Source organism: Ranitomeya variabilis, chromosome 5 (assembly GCF_051348905.1).
Source record: "Ranitomeya variabilis isolate aRanVar5 chromosome 5, aRanVar5.hap1, whole genome shotgun sequence".
NCBI lineage: Eukaryota > Metazoa > Chordata > Amphibia > Anura > Dendrobatidae > Ranitomeya > Ranitomeya variabilis.
Genome location: NC_135236.1, coordinates 592452660 through 592474185, shown reverse-complemented (window position 1 = coordinate 592474185; position 21526 = coordinate 592452660). Strand labels below are relative to the sequence as shown.

The 21526-nt window shown below is 33.4% G+C and overlaps 6 non-coding genes across 6 annotated transcripts; all 6 read left to right on the top strand.

Moving 5' to 3' along the window:
• The first annotated feature begins 2039 nt into the window (after positions 1–2039).
• Positions 2040–2121, top strand: TRNAL-UAG (transfer RNA leucine (anticodon UAG)). The gene has a single exon. It is a non-coding gene; the product is annotated as a tRNA-Leu (tRNA).
• Positions 2122–2352: 231 nt separating this feature from the next.
• Positions 2353–2434, top strand: TRNAL-AAG (transfer RNA leucine (anticodon AAG)). The gene has a single exon. It is a non-coding gene; the product is annotated as a tRNA-Leu (tRNA).
• Positions 2435–14547: 12113 nt separating this feature from the next.
• On the top strand, positions 14548–14629 carry TRNAL-UAG (transfer RNA leucine (anticodon UAG)). The gene has a single exon. It is a non-coding gene; the product is annotated as a tRNA-Leu (tRNA).
• A 231-nt stretch (positions 14630–14860) lies between these two features.
• On the top strand, positions 14861–14942 carry TRNAL-AAG (transfer RNA leucine (anticodon AAG)). The gene has a single exon. It is a non-coding gene; the product is annotated as a tRNA-Leu (tRNA).
• Positions 14943–17886: 2944 nt separating this feature from the next.
• TRNAL-UAG (transfer RNA leucine (anticodon UAG)) lies at positions 17887–17968 on the top strand. Its single transcript has one exon. It is a non-coding gene; the product is annotated as a tRNA-Leu (tRNA).
• Positions 17969–18199: 231 nt separating this feature from the next.
• TRNAL-AAG (transfer RNA leucine (anticodon AAG)) lies at positions 18200–18281 on the top strand. The gene has a single exon. It is a non-coding gene; the product is annotated as a tRNA-Leu (tRNA).
• The last annotated feature ends 3245 nt before the right edge of the window (positions 18282–21526 follow it).

Here is a 21526-nt window from a genome sequence, read left to right as displayed (position 1 = left end):
TCAAATGTACTTCACTTACTCTAAGGAAGCTTAATTAATCATGCTGTTTAAGGTAGCATGGCCGAGTGATCTAAGGCGCTGGATTTAGGCTCCAGTCTCTTTGGAAGCGTGGGTTCAAATCCCACTGCTGCCAACATATTGAGGTTTTGAAAACCTTTACAGCTTATATTTATGATTTTGCTAGCAGAAAAATTAGCATATTTTTGTATGAGTGCGTGCTTTGCTTTTTTGGAAAAGACAAAAGATAGAATCATTGCTTTTTCCTTTTTGTTTAGAGACCTATCCATTTTCCACAATGCACAAGTTTAAAATGTAGTCAGATACACTAAACTTACTCTAAGGAAGCTCTTTTAATGATCCATTAGGTAGCATGGCCGAGCGGTCTAAGGCGCTGGGTTAAGGCTCCAGTCTCTTCGGAGGTGTGGGTTCAAATCCCACTGCTGCCAGTATTATGAGGTTTTGAGAACCCTTTGATCTAATTCTGAGTATTTTGTATTTCCATGAGTGTGTGCATTTCTGTTTTGGAAAAGACAGTTGAAAGAATCATTGATTGTTCCTATTGTTTAGAGACTTACCTAAATTTTAACAGACTTGTGGGTTCAAATGCCACTAGTATGAGTTCTTTTAAACCTTTTTATCTCATTCTTATAATTATGCTAACATGCAAAATTAGCATATGCTTTAAACCCACTGCTGCCAGTATTATGAGATCTTAAAATGTTTTTGTACTTATTCTTATGATTTTGCTAGCATGCAAATTAGCATGTGATTTAATCTTCTTTTGTATTTGCATGATTTTGCAGTTTTCAGTTAAGATAAAGACTGTTGAAAGAATCCTTGCATTTTTCTAATGTTTAGAGACATGCCCATTCAAATCCCACTGCTGCCATTATTATGAGGTTTTGAGAACCCTTTGATCTAATTCTTATGATTTTGTATTTTCATGAGTGTGTTAATTTCTGTTTAGGAAAAGACAGTTGAAAGAATCATTGATTTTTCCTATTGTTAAGAGACTTACCCATATTCGAACAGACTTGTGAGTTCAAATCCCACTGCTGCCACTAGTATGAGTTCTTTTAAACCTTTTTATCTCATTCTTATAATTATGCTAACATGCAAAATTAGCATATGCTGTAATCTCACTGCTACCAGTATTATAAGATCTTGAAATGTTTTTGTACTTATTCTTATGATTTTGCTAGCATGCAAATTAGCATGTGATTTAATCTTCTTTTGTATTTGTATGATTTAGCAGTTTCAGTTAAGATAAAGACCGTTGATAGAATCTTTGTTTTTGCCTAATGTTTAGAGACATGCCCATTTTCCATATTTTGTATTTCCATGAGTGTGTGCATTTCTGTTTTGGAAAATACAGTTTTAGACTTTAGTTTAGAGACTTACCTAAATTTTAACAGACTTGTGGGTTCAAATGCCACTAGTATGAGTTCTTTTAAACCTTTTTATCTTATTCTTATAATTATGCTAACATGCAAAATTAGCATATGCTTTAAACCCACTGCTGCCAGTATTATGAGATCTTGAAATGTTTTTGTACTTATTCTTATGATTTTGCTAGCATGAAAATTAGCATGTGATTTAATCTTCTTTTGTATTTGCATGATTTTGCATTTTTCAGTTCAGATAAAGACTGTTGAAAGAATCCTTGCTTTTTTCTAATGTTTAGAGACATGCCCATTCAAATCCCACTGCTGCCATTATTATGAGGTTTTGAGAACCCTTTGATCTAATTCTTATGATTTTGTATTTTCATGAGTGTGTTAATTTCTGTTTAGAAAGAGACAGTTGAAAGAATCATTGATTTTTCCTATTGTTAAGAGACATGCAAATTAGCATGTGATATAATCTTCTTTTGTATTTGTATGATTTAGCAGTTTTCAGTTAAGATAAAGACCGTTGATAGAATCTTTGTTTTTGCCTAATGTTTAGAGACATGCCCATTTTCCAAAATGTACTAATTTTAGATGTTGTCAAATGTACTTCACTTTCTCTAAGGAAGCTTAATTAATCATGCTGTTTAAGGTAGCATGGCCGAGTGGTCTAAGGCGCTGGATTTAGGCTCCAGTCTCTTTGGAGGCGTGGGTTCAAATCCCACTGCTGCCAACATATTGAGGTTTTGAAAACCTTTTCAGCTTATATTTATGATTTTGCTAACAGAAAAATTAGCATATTTTTGTATGAGTGCGTGCTTTGCTTTTTTGGAAAAGACAAAAGATAGAATCATTGCTTTTTCCTTTTTGTTTAGAGACCTATCCATTTTCCACAATGCACAAGTTTAAAATGTAGTCAGATACACTAAACTTACTCTAAGGAAGCTCTTTTAATTATGCATTAGGTAGCATGGCCGAGCGGTCTAAGGCGCTGGATTAAGGCTCCAGTCTCTTCGGAGGCGTGGGTTCAAATCCCACTGCTGCCAGTATTATGAGGTTTTGAGAACCCTTTGATCTAATTCTGAGTATTTTGTATTTCCATGAGTGTGTGCATTTCTGTTTTGGAAAAGACAGTTGAAAGAATCATTGATTGTTCCTATTGTTTAGAGACTTACCTAAATTTTAACAGACTTGTGGGTTCAAATGCCACTAGTATGAGTTCTTTTAAACCTTTTTATCTTATTCTTATAATTATGCTAACATGCAAAATTAGCATATGCTTTAAACCCACTGCTGCCAGTATTATGAGATCTTGAAATGTTTTTGTACTTATTCTTATGATTTTGCTAGCATGCAAATTAGCATGTGATTTAATCTTCTTTTGTATTTGCATGATTTTGCAGTTTTCAGTTCAGATAAAGACTGTTGAAAGAATCCTTGCTTTTTTCTAATGTTTAGAGACATGCCCATTCAAATCCCACTGCTGCCATTATTATGAGGTTTTGAGAACCCTTTGATCTAATTCTTATGATTTTGCACTTTCATGAGTGTGTTAATTTCTGTTTAGGAAAAGACAGTTGAAAGAATCATTGATTTTTCCTATTGTTAAGAGACTTACCCATATTCCAACAGACTTGTGAGTTCAAATCCCACTGCTGCCACTAGTATGAGTTCTTTTAAACCTTTTTATCTCATTCTTATAATTATGCTAACATGCAAAATTAGCATATGCTTTAATCTCACTGCTGCCAGTATAATGAGATCTTGAAATGTTTTTGTACTTATTCTTATGATTTTGCTAGCATGCAAATTAGCATGTGATATAATCTTCTTTTGTATTTGTATGATTTAGCAGTTTTCAGTTAAGATAAAGACCGTTGATAGAATCTTTGTTTTTGCCTAATGTTTAGAGACATGCCCATTTTCCAAAATGTACTAATTTTAAATGTTGTCAAATGTACTTCACTTTCTCTAAGGAAGCTTAATTAATCATGCTGTTTAAGGTAGCATGACCGAGTAGTCTAAGGCGCTGGATTTAGGCTCCAGTCTCTTTGGAGGCGTGGGTTCAAATCCCACTGCTGCCAACATCTTGAGGTTTTGAAAACCTTTTCAGCTTATATTTATGATTTTGCTAATAGAAAAATTAGCATATTTTTGTATGAGTGCGTGCTTTGCTTTTTTGGAAAAGACAAAAGATAGAATCATTGCTTTTTCCTTTTTGTTTAGAGACCTATCCATTTTCCACAATGCACAAGTTTAAAATGTAGTCAGATACACTAAACTTACTCTAAGGAAGCTCTTTCAATGATGCATTAGGTAGCATGGCCGAGCGGTCTAAGGCGCTGGATTAAGGCTCCAGTCTCTTCGGAGGTGTGGGTTCAAATCCCACTGCCGCCAGGATTATGAGGTTTTGAGAACCCTTTGATCTAATTCTGAGTAGTTTGTATTTCCATGAGTGTGTGCATTTCTGTTTCGGAAAAGACAGTTGAAAGAATCATTGATTGTTCCTATTGTTTAGAGACTTACCTAAATTTTAACAGACTTGTGGGTTCAAATGCCACTAGTATGAGTTCTTTTAAACCTTTTTATCTTATTCTTATAATTATGCTAACATGCAAAATTAGCATATGCTTTAAACCCACTGCTGCCAGTATTATGAGATCTTGAAATGTTTTTGTACTTATTCTTATGATTTTGCTAGCATGCAAATTAGCATGTGATTTAATCTTCTTTTGTATTTGCATGATTTTGCAGTTTTCAGTTAAGATAAAGACTGTTGATAGAATCCTTGCTTTTTTCTAATGTTTAGAGACATGCCCATTCAAATCCCACTGCTGCCATTATTATGAGGTTTTGAGAACCCTTTGATCTAATTCTTATGGTTTTGTACTTTCATGAGTGTGTTAATTTCTGTTTAGGAAAAGACAGTTGAAAGAATCATTGATTTTTCCTATTGTTAAGAGACTTACCCATATTCCAATAGACTTGTGAGTTCAAATCCCACTGCTGCCACTAGTATGAGTTCTTTTAAACCTTTTTATCTCATTCTTATAATTATGCTAACATGCAAAATTAGCATATGCTTTAATCTCACTGCTGCCAGTATAATGAGATCTTGAAATGTTTTTGTACTTATTCTTATGATTTTGCTAGCATGCAAATTAGCATGTGATATAATCTTCTTTTGTATTTGTATGATTTAGCAGTTTTCAGTTAAGATAAAGACCGTTGATAGAATCTTTGTTTTTGCCTAATGTTTAGAGACATGCCCATTTTCCAAAATGTACTAATTTTAAATGTTGTCAAATGTACTTCACTTACTCTAAGGAAGCTTAATTAATCATGCTGTTTAAGGTAGCATGGCCGAGTGATCTAAGGCGCTGGATTTAGGCTCCAGTCTCTTTGGAAGCGTGGGTTCAAATCCCACTGCTGCCAACATATTGAGGTTTTGAAAACCTTTACAGCTTATATTTATGATTTTGCTAGCAGAAAAATTAGCATATTTTTGTATGAGTGCGTGCTTTGCTTTTTTGGAAAAGACAAAAGATAGAATCATTGCTTTTTCCTTTTTGTTTAGAGACCTATCCATTTTCCACAATGCACAAGTTTAAAATGTAGTCAGATACACTAAACTTACTCTAAGGAAGCTCTTTTAATGATCCATTAGGTAGCATGGCCGAGCGGTCTAAGGCGCTGGGTTAAGGCTCCAGTCTCTTCGGAGGTGTGGGTTCAAATCCCACTGCTGCCAGTATTATGAGGTTTTGAGAACCCTTTGATCTAATTCTGAGTATTTTGTATTTCCATGAGTGTGTGCATTTCTGTTTTGGAAAAGACAGTTGAAAGAATCATTGATTGTTCCTATTGTTTAGAGACTTACCTAAATTTTAACAGACTTGTGGGTTCAAATGCCACTAGTATGAGTTCTTTTAAACCTTTTTATCTCATTCTTATAATTATGCTAACATGCAAAATTAGCATATGCTTTAAACCCACTGCTGCCAGTATTATGAGATCTTAAAATGTTTTTGTACTTATTCTTATGATTTTGCTAGCATGCAAATTAGCATGTGATTTAATCTTCTTTTGTATTTGCATGATTTTGCAGTTTTCAGTTAAGATAAAGACTGTTGAAAGAATCCTTGCATTTTTCTAATGTTTAGAGACATGCCCATTCAAATCCCACTGCTGCCATTATTATGAGGTTTTGAGAACCCTTTGATCTAATTCTTATGGTTTTGTACTTTCATGAGTGTGTTAATTTCTGTTTAGGAAAAGACAGTTGAAAGAATCATTGATTTTTCCTATTGTTAAGAGACTTACCCATATTCCAACAGACTTGTGAGTTCAAATCCCACTGCTGCCACTAGTATGAGTTCTTTTAAACCTTTTTATCTAATTCTTATAATTATGCTAACATGCAAAATTAGCATATGCTTTAATCTCACTGCTGCCAGTATTATGAGATCTTGAAATGTTTTTGTACTTATTCTTATGATTTTGCTAGCATGCAAATTAGCATGTGATATAGTCTTCTTTTGTATTTGTATGATTTAGCAGTTTTCAGTTAAGATAAAGACCGTTGATAGAATCTTTGTTTTTGCCTAATGTTTAGAGACATGCCCATTTTCCAAAATGTACTAATTTTAAATGTTGTCAAATGTACTTCACTTTCTCTAAGGAAGCTTAATTAATCATGCTGTTTAAGATAGCATGACCGAGTAGTCTAAGGCGCTGGATTTAGGCTCCAGTCTCTTTGGAGGCGTGGGTTCAAATCCCACTGCTGCCAACATCTTGAGGTTTTGAAAACCTTTTCAGCTTATATTTATGATTTTGCTAATAGAAAAATTAGCATATTTTTGTATGAGTGCGTGCTTTGCTTTTTTGGAAAAGACAAAAGATAGAATCATTGCTTTTTCCTTTTTGTTTAGAGACCTATCCATTTTCCACAATGCACAAGTTTAAAATGTAGTCAGATACACTAAACTTACTCTAAGGAAGCTCTTTCAATGATGCATTAGGTAGCATGGCCGAGCGGTCTAAGGCGCTGGATTAAGGCTCCAGTCTCTTCGGAGGTGTGGGTTCAAATCCCACTGCCGCCAGGATTATGAGGTTTTGAGAACCCTTTGATCTAATTCTGAGTAGTTTGTATTTCCATGAGTGTGTGCATTTCTGTTTCGGAAAAGACAGTTGAAAGAATCATTGATTGTTCCTATTGTTTAGAGACTTACCTAAATTTTAACAGACTTGTGGGTTCAAATGCCACTAGTATGAGTTCTTTTAAACCTTTTTATCTTATTCTTATAATTATGCTAACATGCAAAATTAGCATATGCTTTAAACCCACTGCTGCCAGTATTATGAGATCTTGAAATGTTTTTTTACTTATTCTTATGATTTTGCTAACATGCAAATTAGCATGTGATTTAATCTTCTTTTGTATTTGCATGATTTTGCAGTTTTCAGTTCAGATAAAGACTGTTGATAGAATCCTTGCTTTTTTCTAATGTTTAGAGACATGCCCATTCAAATCCCACTGCTGCCATTATTATGAGGTTTTGAGAACCCTTTGATCTAATTCTTATGATTTTGTATTTTCATGAGTGTCTTAACTTCTGTTTAGGAAAAGACAGTTGAAAGAATCATTGATTTTTCCTATTGTTAAGAGACTTACCCATATTCCAACAGACTTGTGAGTTCAAATCCCACTGCTGCCACTAGTATGAGTTCTTTTGAACTTTTTTATCTCATTCTTATAATTATGCTAACATGCAAAATTAGCATATGCTTTAAACCCACTGCTGCCAGTATTATGAGATCTTGAAATGTTTTTCTACTTATTCTTATGATTTTGCTAGCATGCAAATTAGCATGTGATTTAATCTTCTTTTGTATTTGCATGATTTTGCAGTTTTCAGTTCAGATAAAGACTGTTGAAAGAATCCTTGCTTTTTTCTAATGTTTAGAGACATGCCCATTCAAATCCCACTGCTGCCATTATTATGAGGTTTTGAGAACACTTTGATCTAATTCTGAGTATTTTGTATTTCCATGAGTGTGTGCATTTCTGTTTTGGAAAAGACAGTTGAAAGAATCATTGATTGTTCCTATTGTTTAGAGACTTACCTAAATTTTAACAGACTTGTGGGTTCAAATGCCACTAGTATGAGTTCTTTTAAACCTTTTTATCTTATTCTTATAATTATGCTAACATGCAAAATTAGCATATGCTTTAAACCCACTGCTGCCAGTATTATGAGATCTTGAAATGTTTTTGTACTTATTCTTATGATTTTGCTAACATGCAAATTAGCATGTGATTTAATCTTCTTTTGTATTTGCATGATTTTGCAGTTTTCAGTTCAGATAAAGACTGTTGATAGAATCCTTGCTTTTTTCTAATGTTTAGAGACATGCCCATTCAAATCCCACTGCTGCCATTATTATGAGGTTTTGAGAACCCTTTGATCTAATTCTTATGATTTTGTATTTTCATGAGTGTGTTAATTTCTGTTTAGGAAAAGACAGTTGAAAGAATCATTGATTTTTACTATTGTTAAGAGACTTACCCATATTCCAACAGACTTGTGAGTTCAAATCCCACTGCTGCCACTAGTATGAGTTCTTTTAAACCTTTTTATCTCATTCTTATAATTATGCTAACATGCAAAATTAGCATATGCTTTAATCTCAAAGCTACCAGTATTATAAGATCTTGAAATGTTTTTGTACTTATTCTTATGATTTTGCTAGCATGCAAATTAGCATGTGATATAATCTTCTTTTGTATTTGTATGATTTAGCAGTTTCAGTTAAGATAAAGACCGTTGATAGAATCTTTGTTTTTGCCTAATGTTTAGAGACATGCCCATTTTCCATATTTTGTATTTCCATGAGTGTGTGCATTTCTGTTTTGGAAAAGACAGTTTTAGACTTTAGTTTAGAGACTTACCTAAATTTTAACAGACTTGTGGGTTCAAATGCCACTAGTATGAGTTCTTTTAAACCTTTTTATCTTATTCTTCTAATTATGCTAACATGCAAAATTAGCATATGCTTTAAACCCACTGCTGCCAGTATTATGAGATCTTGAAATGTTTTTGTACTTATTCTTATGATTTTGCTAGCATGCAAATTAGCATGTGATTTAATCTTCTTTTGTATTTGCATGATTTTGCATTTTTCAGTTCAGATAAAGACTGTTGAAAGAATCCTTGCTTTTTTCTAATGTTTAGAGACATGCCCATTCAAATCCCACTGCTGCCATTATTATGAGGTTTTGAGAACCCTTTGATCTAATTCTTATGATTTTGTATTTTCATGAGTGTGTTAATTTCTGTTTAGAAAGAGACAGTTGAAAGAATCATTGATTTTTCCTATTGTTAAGAGACATGCAAATTAGCATGTGATATAATCTTCTTTTGTATTTGTATGATTTAGCAGTTTTCAGTTAAGATAAAGACCGTTGATAGAATCTTTGTTTTTGCCTAATGTTTAGAGACATGCCCATTTTCCAAAATGTACTAATTTTAAATGTTGTCAAATGTACTTCACTTTCTCTAAGGAAGCTTAATTAATCATGATGTTTAAGGTAGCATGACCGAGTGGTCTAAGGCGCTGTATTTAGGCTCCAGTCTCTTTGGAGGCGTGGGTTCAAATCCCACTGCTGCCAACATATTGTGGTTTTGAAAACCTTTTCAGCTTATATTTATGATTTTGCTAACAGAAAAATTAGCATATTTTTGTATGAGTGCGTGCTTTGCTTTTTTGGAAAAGACAAAAGATAGAATCATTGCTTTTTCCTTTTTGTTTAGAGACCTATCCATTTTCCACAATGCACAAGTTTAAAATGTAGTCAGATACACTAAACTTACTCTAAGGAAGCTCTTTCAATGATGCATTAGGTAGCATGGCTGAGCGGTCTAAGGCGCTGGATTAAGGCTCCAGTCTCTTCGGAGGCGTGGGTTCAAATCCCACTGCTGCCAGTATTATGAGGTTTTGAGAACCCTTTGATCTAATTCTGAGGATTTTGTATTTCCATGAGTGTGTGCATTTCTGTTTTGGAAAAGACAGTTGAAAGAATCATTGATTGTTCCTATTGTTTAGAGACTTACCTAAATTTTAACAGACTTGTGGGTTCAAATGCCACTAGTATGAGTTATTTTAAACCTTTTTATCTTATTCTTATAATTATGCTAACATGCAAAATTAGCATATGCTTTAAACCCACTGCTGCCAGTATTATGAGATCTTGAAATGTTTTTGTACTTATTCTTATGATTTTGCTAACATGCAAATTAGCATGTGATTTAATCTTCTTTTGTATTTGCATGATTTTGCAGTTTTCAGTTCAGATAAAGACTGTTGATAGAATCCTTGCTTTTTTCTAATGTTTAGAGACATGCCCATTCAAATCCCACTGCTGCCATTATTATGAGGTTTTGAGAACCCTTTGATCTAATTCTTATGATTTTGTATTTTCATGAGTGTGTTAACTTCTGTTTAGGAAAAGACAGTTGAAAGAATCATTGATTTTTCCTATTGTTAAGAGACTTACCCATATTCCAACAGACTTGTGAGTTCAAATCCCACTGCTGCCACTAGTATGAGTTCTTTTAAACCTTTTTATCTCATTCTTATAATTATGCTAACATGCAAAATTAGCATATGCTTTAAACCCACTGCTGCCAGTATTATGAGATCTTGAAATGTTTTTGTACTTATTCTTATGATTTTGCTAGCATGCAAATTAGCATGTGATTTAACCTTCTTTTGTATTTGCATGATTTTGCAGTTTTCAGTTCAGATAAAGACTGTTGAAAGAATCCTTGCTTTTTTCTAATGTTTAGAGACATGCCCATTCAAATCCCACTGCTGCCATTATTATGAGGTTTTGAGAACCCTTTGATCTAATTCTGAGTATTTTGTATTTCCATGAGTGTGTGCATTTCTGTTTTGGAAAAGACAGTTGAAAGAATCATTGATTGTTCCTATTGTTTAGAGACTTACCTAAATTTTAACAGACTTGTGGGTTCAAATGCCACTAGTATGAGTTCTTTTAAACCTTTTTATCTTATTCTTATAATTATGCTAACATGCAAAATTAGCATATGCTTTAAACGCACTGCTGCCAGTATTATGAGATCTTGAAATGTTTTTGTACTTATTCTTATGATTTTGCTAACATGCAAATTAGCATGTGATATAATCTTCTTTTGCATTTGTATGATTTAGCAGTTTTCAGTTAAGATAAAGACCGTTGATAGAATCTTTGTTTTTGCCTAATGTTTAGAGACATGCCCATTTTCCAAAATGTACTAATTTTAAATGTTGTCAAATGTACTTCACTTACTCTAAGGAAGCTTAATTAATCATGCTGTTTAAGGTAGCATGGCCGAGTGGTCTAAGGCGTTGGATTTAGGCTCCAGTCTCTTTGGAGGTGTGGGTTCAAATCCCACTGCTGCTAACATATTGAGGTTTTGAAAACCTTTTCAGCTTATATTTATGATTTTGCTAACAGAAAAATTAGCATATTTTTGTATGAGTGCGTGCTTTGCTTTTTTGGAAAAGACAAAAGATAGAATCATTGCTTTTTCCTTTTTGTTTAGAGACCTATCCATTTTCCACAATGCACAAGTTTAAAATGTAGTCAGATACACTAAACTTACTCTAAGGAAGCTCTTTTAATGATGCATTAGGTAGCATGGCCGAGCGGTCTAAGGCGCTGGATTAAGTCTCCAGTCTCTTCGGAGGCGTGGGTTCAAATCCAACTGCTGCCAGTATTATGAGGTTTTGAGAACCCTTTGATCTAATTCTGAGGATTTTGTATTTCCATGAGTGTGTGCATTTCTGTTTTGGAAAAGACAGTTGAAAGAATCATTGATTGTTCCTATTGTTTAGAGACTTACCTAAATTTTAACAGACTTGTGGGTTCAAATGCCACTAGTATGAGTTCTTTTAAACCTTTTTATCTTATTCTTATAATTATGCTAACATGCAAAATTAGCATATGCTTTAAACCCACTGCTGCCAGTATTATGAGATCTTGAAATGTTTTTGTACTTATTCTTATGATTTTGCTAACATGCAAATTAGCATGTGATTTAATCTTCTTTTGTATTTGCATGATTTTGCAGTTTTCAGTTCAGATAAAGACTGTTGATAGAATCCTTGCTTTTTTCTAATGTTTAGAGACATGCCCATTCAAATCCCACTGCTGCCATTATTATGAGGTTTTGAGAACCCTTTGATCTAATTCTTATGATTTTGTATTTTCATGAGTGTCTTAACTTCTGTTTAGGAAAAGACAGTTGAAAGAATCATTGATTTTTCCTATTGTTAAGAGACTTACCCATATTCCAACAGACTTGTGAGTTCAAATCCCACTGCTGCCACTAGTAAGAGTTCTTTTAAACTTTTTTATCTCATTCTTATAATTATGCTAACATGCAAAATTAGCATATGCTTTAAACCCACTGCTGCCAGTATTATGAGATCTTGAAATGTTTTTCTACTTATTCTTATGATTTTGCTAGCATGCAAATTAGCATGTGATTTAATCTTCTTTTGTATTTGCATGATTTTGCAGTTTTCAGTTCAGATAAAGACTGTTGAAAGAATCCTTGCTTTTTTCTAATGTTTAGAGACATGCCCATTCAAATCCCACTGCTGCCATTATTATGAGGTTTTGAGAACCCTTTGATCTAATTCTGAGTATTTTGTATTTCCATGAGTGTGTGCATTTCTGTTTTGGAAAAGACAGTTGAAAGAATCATTGATTGTTCCTATTGTTTAGAGACTTACCTAAATTTTAACAGACTTGTGGGTTCAAATGCCACTAGTATGAGTTCTTTTAAACCTTTTTATCTTATTCTTATAATTATGCTAACATGCAAAATTAGCATATGCTTTAAACCCACTGCTGCCAGTATTATGAGATCTTGAAATGTTTTTGTACTTATTCTTATGATTTTGCTAACATGCAAATTAGCATGTGATTTAATCTTCTTTTGTATTTGCATGATTTTGCAGTTTTCAGTTCAGATAAAGACTGTTGATAGAATCCTTGCTTTTTTCTAATGTTTAGAGACATGCCCATTTAAATCCCACTGCTGCCATTATTATGAGGTTTTGAGAACCCTTTGATCTAATTCTTATGATTTTGTATTTTCATGAGTGTGTTAACTTCTGTTTAGGAAAAGACAGTTGAAAGAATCATTGATTTTTCCTATTGTTAAGAGACTTACCCATATTCCAACAGACTTGTGAGTTCAAATCCCACTGCTGCCACTAGTATGAGTTCTTTTAAACCTTTTTATCTCATTCTTATAATTATGCTAACATGCAAAATTAGCATATGCTTTAAACCCACTGCTGCCAGTATTATGAGATCTTGAAATGTTTTTGTACTTATTCTTATGATTTTGCTAGCATGCAAATTAGCATGTGATTTAATCTTCTTTTGTATTTGCATGATTTTGCAGTTTTCAGTTCAGATAAAGACTGTTGAAAGAATCCTTGCTTTTTTCTAATGTTTAGAGACATGCCCATTCAAATCCCACTGCTGCCATTATTATGAGGTTTTGAGAACCCTTTGATCTAATTCTGAGTATTTTGTATTTCCATGAGTGTGTGCATTTCTGTCTTGGAAAAGACAGTTGAAAGAATCATTGATTGTTCCTATTGTTTAGAGACTTACCTAAATTTTAACAGACTTGTGGGTTCAAATGCCACTAGTATGAGTTCTTTTAAACCTTTTTATCTTATTCTTATAATTATGCTAACATGCAAAATTAGCATATGCTTTAAACCCACTGCTGCCAGTATTATGAGATCTTGAAATGTTTTTGTACTTATTCTTATGATTTTGCTAACATGCAAATTAGCATGTGATTTAATCTTCTTTTGTATTTGCATGATTTTGCAGTTTTCAGTTCAGATAAAGACTGTTGATAGAATCCTTGCTTTTTTCTAATGTTTAGAGACATGCCCATTCAAATCCCACTGCTGCCATTATTATGAGGTTTTGAGAACCCTTTGATCTAATTCTTATGATTTTGTATTTTCATGAGTGTGTTAATTTCTGTTTAGGAAAAGACAGTTGAAAGAATCATTGATTTTTCCTATTGTTAAGAGACTTACCCATATTCGAACAGACTTGTGAGTTCAAATCCCACTGCTGCCACTAGTATGAGTTCTTTTAAACCTTTTTATCTCATTCTTATAATTATGCTAACATGCAAAATTAGCATATGCTGTAATCTCACTGCTACCAGTATTATAAGATCTTGAAATGTTTTTGTACTTATTCTTATGATTTTGCTAGCATGCAAATTAGCATGTGATTTAATCTTCTTTTGTATTTGTATGATTTAGCAGTTTCAGTTAAGATAAAGACCGTTGATAGAATCTTTGTTTTTGCCTAATGTTTAGAGACATGCCCATTTTCCATATTTTGTATTTCCATGAGTGTGTGCATTTCTGTTTTGGAAAATACAGTTTTAGACTTTAGTTTAGAGACTTACCTAAATTTTAACAGACTTGTGGGTTCAAATGCCACTAGTATGAGTTCTTTTAAACCTTTTTATCTTATTCTTATAATTATGCTAACATGCAAAATTAGCATATGCTTTAAACCCACTGCTGCCAGTATTATGAGATCTTGAAATGTTTTTGTACTTATTCTTATGATTTTGCTAGCATGAAAATTAGCATGTGATTTAATCTTCTTTTGTATTTGCATGATTTTGCATTTTTCAGTTCAGATAAAGACTGTTGAAAGAATCCTTGCTTTTTTCTAATGTTTAGAGACATGCCCATTCAAATCCCACTGCTGCCATTATTATGAGGTTTTGAGAACCCTTTGATCTAATTCTTATGATTTTGTATTTTCATGAGTGTGTTAATTTCTGTTTAGAAAGAGACAGTTGAAAGAATCATTGATTTTTCCTATTGTTAAGAGACATGCAAATTAGCATGTGATATAATCTTCTTTTGTATTTGTATGATTTAGCAGTTTTCAGTTAAGATAAAGACCGTTGATAGAATCTTTGTTTTTGCCTAATGTTTAGAGACATGCCCATTTTCCAAAATGTACTAATTTTAGATGTTGTCAAATGTACTTCACTTTCTCTAAGGAAGCTTAATTAATCATGCTGTTTAAGGTAGCATGGCCGAGTGGTCTAAGGCGCTGGATTTAGGCTCCAGTCTCTTTGGAGGCGTGGGTTCAAATCCCACTGCTGCCAACATATTGAGGTTTTGAAAACCTTTTCAGCTTATATTTATGATTTTGCTAACAGAAAAATTAGCATATTTTTGTATGAGTGCGTGCTTTGCTTTTTTGGAAAAGACAAAAGATAGAATCATTGCTTTTTCCTTTTTGTTTAGAGACCTATCCATTTTCCACAATGCACAAGTTTAAAATGTAGTCAGATACACTAAACTTACTCTAAGGAAGCTCTTTTAATGATGCATTAGGTAGCATGGCCGAGCGGTCTAAGGCGCTGGATTAAGGCTCCAGTCTCTTCGGAGGCGTGGGTTCAAATCCCACTGCTGCCAGTATTATGAGGTTTTGAGAACCCTTTGATCTAATTCTGAGTATTTTGTATTTCCATGAGTGTGTGCATTTCTGTTTTGGAAAAGACAGTTGAAAGAATCATTGATTGTTCCTATTGTTTAGAGACTTACCTAAATTTTAACAGACTTGTGGGTTCAAATGCCACTAGTATGAGTTCTTTTAAACCTTTTTATCTTATTCTTATAATTATGCTAACATGCAAAATTAGCATATGCTTTAAACCCACTGCTGCCAGTATTATGAGATCTTGAAATGTTTTTGTACTTATTCTTATGATTTTGCTAGCATGCAAATTAGCATGTGATTTAATCTTCTTTTGTATTTGCATGATTTTGCAGTTTTCAGTTCAGATAAAGACTGTTGAAAGAATCCTTGCTTTTTTCTAATGTTTAGAGACATGCCCATTCAAATCCCACTGCTGCCATTATTATGAGGTTTTGAGAACCCTTTGATCTAATTCTTATGATTTTGCACTTTCATGAGTGTGTTAATTTCTGTTTAGGAAAAGACAGTTGAAAGAATCATTGATTTTTCCTATTGTTAAGAGACTTACCCATATTCCAACAGACTTGTGAGTTCAAATCCCACTGCTGCCACTAGTATGAGTTCTTTTAAACCTTTTTATCTCATTCTTATAATTATGCTAACATGCAAAATTAGCATATGCTTTAATCTCACTGCTGCCAGTATAATGAGATCTTGAAATGTTTTTGTACTTATTCTTATGATTTTGCTAGCATGCAAATTAGCATGTGATATAATCTTCTTTTGTATTTGTATGATTTAGCAGTTTTCAGTTAAGATAAAGACCGTTGATAGAATCTTTGTTTTTGCCTAATGTTTAGAGACATGCCCATTTTCCAAAATGTACTAATTTTAAATGTTGTCAAATGTACTTCACTTACTCTAAGGAAGCTTAATTAATCATGCTGTTTAAGGTAGCATGGCCGAGTGATCTAAGGGGCTGGATTTAGGCTCCAGTCTCTTTGGAAGCGTGGGTTCAAATCCCACTGCTGCCAACATATTGAGGTTTTGAAAACCTTTACAGCTTATATTTATGATTTTGCTAGCAGAAAAATTAGCATATTTTTGTATGAGTGCGTGCTTTGCTTTTTTGGAAAAGACAAAAGATAGAATCATTGCTTTTTCCTTTTTGTTTAGAGACCTATCCATTTTCCACAATGCACAAGTTTAAAATGTAGTCAGATACACTAAACTTACTCTAAGGAAGCTCTTTTAATGATCCATTAGGTAGCATGGCCGAGCGGTCTAAGGCGCTGGGTTAAGGCTCCAGTCTCTTCGGAGGTGTGGGTTCAAATCCCACTGTTGCCAGTATTATGAGGTTTTGAGAACCCTTTGATCTAATTCTGAGTATTTTGTATTTCCATGAGTGTGTGCATTTCTGTTTTGGAAAAGACAGTTGAAAGAATCATTGATTGTTCCTATTGTTTAGAGACTTACCTAAATTTTAACAGACTTGTGGGTTCAAATGCCACTAGTATGAGTTCTTTTAAACCTTTTTATCTTATTCTTATAATTATGCTAACATGCAAAATTAGCATATGCTTTAAACCCACTGCTGCCAGTATTATGAGATCTTGAAATGTTTTTGTACTTATTCTTATGATTTTGCTAACATGCAAATTAGCATGTGATTTAATCTTCTTTTGTATTTGCATGATTTTGCAGTTTTCAGTTCAGATAAAGACTGTTGATAGAATCCTTGCTTTTTTCTAATGTTTAGAGACATGCCCATTCAAATCCCACTGCTGCCATTATTATGAGGTTTTGAGAACCCTTTGATCTAATTCTTATGATTTTGTATTTTCATGAGTGTGTTAATTTCTGTTTAGGAAAAGACAGTTGAAAGAATCATTGATTTTTCCTATTGTTAAGAGACTTACCCATATTCGAACAGACTTGTGAGTTCAAATCCCACTGCTGCCACTAGTATGAGTTCTTTTAAACCTTTTTATCTCATTCTTATAATTATGCTAACATGCAAAATTAGCATATGCTGTAATCTCACTGCTACCAGTATTATAAGATCTTGAAATGTTTTTGTACTTATTCTTATGATTTTGCTAGCATGCAAATTAGCATGTGATTTAATCTTCTTTTGTATTTGTATGATTTAGCAGTTTCAGTTAAGATAAAGACCGTTGATAGAATCTTTGTTTTTGCCTAATGTTTAGAGACATGCCCATTTTCCATATTTTGTATTTCCATGAGTGTGTGCATTTCTGTTTTGGAAAATACAGTTTTAGACTTTAGTTTAGAGACTTACCTAAATTTTAACAGACTTGTGGGTTCAAATGCCACTAGTATGAGTTCTTTTAAACCTTTTTATCTTATTCTTATAATTATGCTAACATGCAAAATTAGCATATGCTTTAAACCCACTGCTGCCAGTATTATGAGATCTTGAAATGTTTTTGTACTTATTCTTATGATTTTGCTAGCATGAAAATTAGCATGTGATTTAATCTTCTTTTGTATTTGCATGATTTTGCATTTTTCAGTTCAGATAAAGACTGTTGAAAGAATCCTTGCTTTTTTCTAATGTTTAGAGACATGCCCATTCAAATCCCACTGCTGCCATTATTATGAGGTTTTGAGAACCCTTTGATCTAATTCTTATGATTTTGTATTTTCATGAGTGTGTTAATTTCTGTTTAGAAAGAGACAGTTGAAAGAATCATTGATTTTTCCTATTGTTAAGAGACATGCAAATTAGCATGTGATATAATCTTCTTTTGTATTTGTATGATTTAGCAGTTTTCAGTTAAGATAAAGACCGTTGATAGAATCTTTGTTTTTGCCTAATGTTTAGAGACATGCCCATTTTCCAAAATGTACTAATTTTAGATGTTGTCAAATGTACTTCACTTTCTCTAAGGAAGCTTAATTAATCATGCTGTTTAAGGTAGCATGGCCGAGTGGTCTAAGGCGCTGGATTTAGGCTCCAGTCTCTTTGGAGGCGTGGGTTCAAATCCCACTGCTGCCAACATATTGAGGTTTTGAAAACCTTTTCAGCTTATATTTATGATTTTGCTAACAGAAAAATTAGCATATTTTTGTATGAGTGCGTGCTTTGCTTTTTTGGAAAAGACAAAAGATAGAATCATTGCTTTTTCCTTTTTGTTTAGAGACCTATCCATTTTCCACAATGCACAAGTTTAAAATGTAGTCAGATACACTAAACTTACTCTAAGGAAGCTCTTTTAATGATGCATTAGGTAGCATGGCCGAGCGGTCTAAGGCGCTGGATTAAGGCTCCAGTCTCTTCGGAGGCGTGGGTTCAAATCCCACTGCTGCCAGTATTATGAGGTTTTGAGAACCCTTTGATCTAATTCTGAGTATTTTGTATTTCCATGAGTGTGTGCATTTCTGTTTTGGAAAAGACAGTTGAAAGAATCATTGATTGTTCCTATTGTTTAGAGACTTACCTAAATTTTAACAGACTTGTGGGTTCAAATGCCACTAGTATGAGTTCTTTTAAACCTTTTTATCTTATTCTTATAATTATGCTAACATGCAAAATTAGCATATGCTTTAAACCCACTGCTGCCAGTATTATGAGATCTTGAAATGTTTTTGTACTTATTCTTATGATTTTGCTAGCATGCAAATTAGCATGTGATTTAATCTTCTTTTGTATTTGCATGATTTTGCAGTTTTCAGTTCAGATAAAGACTGTTGAAAGAATCCTTGCTTTTTTCTAATGTTTAGAGACATGCCCATTCAAATCCCACTGCTGCCATTATTATGAGGTTTTGAGAACCCTTTGATCTAATTCTTATGATTTTGCACTTTCATGAGTGTGTTAATTTCTGTTTAGGAAAAGACAGTTGAAAGAATCATTGATTTTTCCTATTGTTAAGAGACTTACCCATATTCCAACAGACTTGTGAGTTCAAATCCCACTGCTGCCACTAGTATGAGTTCTTTTAAACCTTTTTATCTCATTCTTATAATTATGCTAACATGCAAAATTAGCATATGCTTTAATCTCACTGCTGCCAGTATAATGAGATCTTGAAATGTTTTTGTACTTATTCTTATGATTTTGCTAGCATGCAAATTAGCATGTGATATAATCTTCTTTTGTATTTGTATGATTTAGCAGTTTTCAGTTAAGATAAAGACCGTTGATAGAATCTTTGTTTTTGCCTAATGTTTAGAGACATGCCCATTTTCCAAAATGTACTAATTTTAAATGTTGTCAAATGTACTTCACTTACTCTAAGGAAGCTTAATTAATCATGCTGTTTAAGGTAGCATGGCCGAGTGATCTAAGGCGCTGGATTTAGGCTCCAGTCTCTTTGGAAGCGTGGGTTCAAATCCCACTGCTGCCAACATATTGAGGTTTTGAAAACCTTTACAGCTTATATTTATGATTTTGCTAGCAGAAAAATTAGCATATTTTTGTATGAGTGCGTGCTTTGCTTTTTTGGAAAAGACAAAAGATAGAATCATTGCTTTTTCCTTTTTGTTTAGAGACCTATCCATTTTCCACAATGCACAAGTTTAAAATGTAGTCAGATACACTAAACTTACTCTAAGGAAGCTCTTTTAATGATCCATTAGGTAGCATGGCCGAGCGGTCTAAGGCGCTGGGTTAAGGCTCCAGTCTCTTCGGAGGTGTGGGTTCAAATCCCACTGCTGCCAGTATTATGAGGTTTTGAGAACCCTTTGATCTAATTCTGAGTATTTTGTATTTCCATGAGTGTGTGCATTTCTGTTTTGGAAAAGACAGTTGAAAGAATCATTGATTGTTCCTATTGTTTAGAGACTTACCTAAATTTTAACAGACTTGTGGGTTCAAATGCCACTAGTATGAGTTCTTTTAAACCTTTTTATCTCATTCTTATAATTATGCTAACATGCAAAATTAGCATATGCTTTAAACCCACTGCTGCCAGTATTATGAGATCTTAAAATGTTTTTGTACTTATTCTTATGATTTTGCTAGCATGCAAATTAGCATGTGATTTAATCTTCTTTTGTATTTGCATGATTTTGCAGTTTTCAGTTAAGATAAAGACTGTTGAAAGAATCCTTGCATTTTTCTAATGTTTAGAGACATGCCCATTCAAATCCCACTGCTGCCATTATTATGAGGTTTTGAGAACCCTTTGATCTAATTCTTATGGTTTTGTACTTTCATGAGTGTGTTAATTTCTGTTTAGGAAAAGACAGTTGAAAGAATCATTGATTTTTCCTATTGTTAAGAGACTTACCCATATTCCAACAGACTTGTGAGTTCAAATCCCACTGCTGCCACTAGTATGAGTTCTTTTAAACCTTTTTATCTAATTCTTATAATTATGCTAACATGCAAAATTAGCATATGCTTTAATCTCACTGCTGCCAGTATTATGAGATCTTGAAATGTTTTTGTACTTATTCTTATGATTTTGCTAGCATGCAAATTAGCATGTGATATAGTCTTCTTTTGTATTTGTATGATTTAGCAGTTTTCAGTTAAGATAAAGACCGTTGATAGAATCTTTGTTTTTGCCTAATGTTTAGAGACATGCCCATTTTCCAAAATGTACTAATTTTAAATGTTGTCAAATGTACTTCACTTTCTCTAAGGAAGCTTAATTAATCATGCTGTTTAAGGTAGCATGACCGAGTAGTCTAAGGCGCTGGATTTAGGCTCCAGTCTCTTTGGAGGCGTGGGTTCAAATCCCACTGCTGCCAACATCTTGAGGTTTTGAAAACCTTTTCAGCTTATATTTATGATTTTGCTAATAGAAAAATTAGCATATTTTTGTATGAGTGCGTGCTTTGCTTTTTTGGAAAAGACAAAAGATAGAATCATTGCTTTTTCCTTTTTGTTTAGAGACCTATCCATTTTCCACAATGCACAAGTTTAAAATGTAGTCAGATACACTAAACTTACTCTAAGGAAGCTCTTTCAATGATGCATTAGGTAGCATGGCCGAGCGGTCTAAGGCGCTGGATTAAGGCTCCAGCCTCTTCGGAAGTGTGGGTTCAAATCCCACTGCCGCCAGGATTATGAGGTTTTGAGAACCCTTTGATCTAATTCTGAGTAGTCTGTATTTCCATGAGTGTGTGCATTTCTGTTTCGGAAAAGACAGTTGAAAGAATCATTGATTGTTCCTATTGTTTAGAGACTTACCTAAATTTTAACAGACTTGTGGGTTCAAATGCCACTAGTATGAGTTCTTTTAAACCTTTTTATCTTATTCTTATAATTATGCTAACATGCAAAATTAGCATATGCTTTAAACCCACTGCTGCCAGTATTATGAGATCTTGAAATGTTTTTGTACTTATTCTTATGATTTTGCTAGCATGCAAATTAGCATGTGATTTAATCTTCTTTTGTATTTGCATGATTTTGCAGTTTTCAGTTAAGATAAAGACTGTTGATAGAATCCTTGCTTTTTTCTAATGTTTAGAGACATGCCCATTCAAATCCCACTGCTGCCATTATTATGAGGTTTTGAGAACCCTTTGATCTAATTCTTATGGTTTTGTACTTTCATGAGTGTGTTAATTTCTGTTTAGGAAAAGACAGTTGAAAGAATCA